Raw genomic sequence first — 3,430 nt, 5'->3', positions numbered from 1 at the left:
TTCCTAATTTCCTAAATATTAGATGGCGACTCTAAGATCTGATGATGCAGTCCATTTGTGGCAATGATTTTTGCAATAAAATAGATTATTCTAAAAGTTGTCAAATCTGGACTCTCATCTGTGTTTCACATTGTACTCATGAGACTAGAATCAAACAAATCGAGTGTCCAAACTATTTAATGCGCACAGGTACCCCCCAGGCATGTTACAGTAACGCACTTATGATAGGTCAAGAATTAGTCCAGGAAGCAACGGAGAAGGTTGCGCTTATTCGTAAGAGTTTGGTTTCGACTTAGAGTCTTCAGAAGAGCTATGTTGACCGTAGGAAGAGGTCTTTGTTTTTTAATGTGGGAAATCATGTGTTTCTTAAAATATTGCCAAGACAGGGTTTGGTGAGATTTGGAAAGAGTAAGAAGTTGTCTACTAGATTTATTGAGCCTTTTAAGATTCTAGAGCAAATTTGGGAGGTAACTTATCGTTTGAACTTGCCACCCCAACTTTTTGATGTTCATGACGTGTTTCATATCTGTATGTTTTGGAAGTACGAGTGTGATCCTTTACACATGTTGGACTAAACGGAGTTAGAAGTAGATAATAATGTTTCATATCAAAAGAGACCAGTACGGACGTTAGATACTTGAAATCAAGTCTTAAGGGGCAACACTATCCCATTACTTAAGGTGTTGTGGCGACACCATAGAGTCTAAGAGGCGACTTGGGAGCACGATGCGAAAGTCCGTGAGAAGTAGGACCTATTTGTTGGTGTTTTAGTTTTGTATTTAAATTTCATTGCGTTACAATATATTAATGTTATGATGTTTGGAAATTTGAAACTTTAATGTTTATGGGTTGAATGGCTATATCATACCACTGTTTCTAACAAAGTTAATATTGCAATTGGAATAATCTGTGTTTGAGGTTTGATTTAAATTTCATGGACGGAATTTCTTAAGGGGGGAGATTATAATGGTTCCAATTTAAACCCTTTTTCATGTTTTTAGATCCGAAATTTGTGTACCTTTAATTGTTGTTTATACCCTTATCATGTTATTGTTAGTTGAGTTTGGTTGTTTAGAGTTGTTAATTGTGTTTGAAACAGGTTGAGAGTTAGTTTTTCAAAAGAGCTACTATCCATTTCTTTTCTTGTTTGCTCGAGCGGTTCTTTGGTCGCTCAAGCGGTCTTTGAGATCTTCCTATATTTTTGTAAGCTTGTAAAACTTCTAGAAGTAGGGTGATCTTCGCTCGAGCGGTCTTTTCTTTGCTCGAGTTGTCTTTTGCATGTCTGAACTTCTAAGAAGGGGTTGTTGTGCACTCAAGCGGTGCTACTTAGTGTGTCTAACGCTCTAGCAATGGTTTGGTCACTCAAGCAGTCTATGCGTGTATCAGATCCGCCGGGGGGAGGGGGAGGGGGAGGGGGGAAGCCTTTTTCAGTCACTTTTTAATCTCTCTCTCTCTCTAAAACACTTCTAAAACTAATTTCTTCACTCACTCACTCTTTCTCTCTCTCTCTCTCTAGTTCTTGCCTAAATACCTCAAATACACCCAAATCTATTAATTTATCCACCATAGTTCCTTAGAGAAAAAGGCAGAGCTCGTTGAAAGTTTCGTTTTAATTGGAGAAGAATTTGTTTTCGGCTCCATCAAACTTCTACTCTTGCTTTCTTCCTCTTCTATACTTAAGATAGAGATTTCTTCAACCTTTGTATGATTCTTAGCTTGGTTATTTGTTTTTTTAAAAAGGTTTAGTGATTGAGAGACTTTTGGATTTAAATCTAGGGTTTGATTTTAGAATGTAAAAGGTGAGTTTTTCAAATGGATTCTTGAGAAAGGTTGGGAGTGTAAATATTGTTGGGTTGTGTTAAAATGTTGGAAATTCCTCCATAAAATGTGATTTTTGAAAGTAAATGATGTTTTATTAGAAAATCATTTGATATTTGATTATAAAAAAAAGAAATGATGTTGGGTTTGAAAAGATAAGATGAATGAATCTGTTAATGATGAGAGTGAAGTTGGATATATATATTATCGCTTCCATTTTAAAATTTATAAGATTATATATCGATGAAGGATAACTTTAATTATCGTAGAAATTACATGAGAATTAGGTTAATTGAAACTAATTACTCATACACACCTTGGTGAATCTGGTTAGAGGGTGTGGTTGTGATTTATTATGTTGGCCTCTGTCTCCTTGGTGAAAGTCTAAAAACCCGCGCGGTTAGGTGCCGATCCTTCCGGTTAGTACCGGTAAAATGGCTTTGGTAGTGCTTGTATAGCCTACTAGTAGACACGTACCTAGATATTTCCATTAATTTGTATCCACTGCCTTGTTTTCTGATTTAAAAAGCATTATTTTAAGAAGTGATATGCACATAATTGAGACATTACATTGTTTTGAAAGAGAAAGCATAATGTTTGGCAAATGGTATGCACATGCATTCACTTTATGATTTTGTTAAATTTCATACATTTTGTTTAAGTATCTCTACTGGGCTTTAGCTCACCCTATATAGAAAACAACTTGGGAGGACTTGAAGCCGAGAGTTTCTTTTTGTGTAATTATTTTCTGCAAGTTTTGGGCTTTCTATGTATTGAGTTTAACTCACTTTTGTTGTACCCAAGCAATGACTTTGAAAGATGTAGTCATTTGACCATAAACTTGATTGTACTTCCTTTTATTACCATTCATTTACACAAGTCATATGCTATAGATTCATTATCTAGGATTTGTGAATGTATATATGTATATGTCATCTTTTGTACGCCGAAATAGAATCCATGAAAGATTAATATCATGTAAATTTCTACTTTTCCATTGAATATTGTGATATGCATTGTTATTATTATTTTGGGGCGTTAGACGAACCCTACTTCCTCACCTTTCGCAGCCATTGCCCAACTTCTCCCTAGTGTCAGCTGCCACTATCTCGACCCATCAACACCACTATTGTGACCTCCCATGCCTCTCATCGACCTCTTTCTCTCTCTTTTTTGTGCATGTACGCAGTTGATGGAAGACATGATCGTGATGGCGAAGATGCAACGGTAGAGGCTGTAGAGATGGGCTATCACGAGGTGACGAAGATGACAGAGTGGTTGAGGTGGTCAAGGGAAGAGACCGGCGGTGGTGCGATGACTGGTTAAGGTTAGAAATTTTTGGTGGTTTAGAAATTAGGGTCTTTGATGTGGAAGATAAAGGGTATTTTGGTATTTTTATTTTAGCATAAAAATGTAATGAAAAAATTCATTACATGTGCAGAGTGAGAGGAATTGGTGTGTGGAAATAGAATTTTCCCAAACAAATTTGTTTTCATTTTTTTATATACAATATTACTCTTACTAACTAATTTTATATTTCAAACTTTAAACTGATATAACTTTTGATTTATATATTAGTTTTTAATAAAATTAAAAATTTTAGAATTCTCTC

Source organism: Camellia sinensis, chromosome 8, assembly GCF_055761805.1.
Source record: "Camellia sinensis isolate YWXY chromosome 8, ASM5576180v1, whole genome shotgun sequence".
Lineage (NCBI taxonomy): Eukaryota > Viridiplantae > Streptophyta > Magnoliopsida > Ericales > Theaceae > Camellia > Camellia sinensis.
This window is presented reverse-complemented; position numbering follows the sequence as displayed.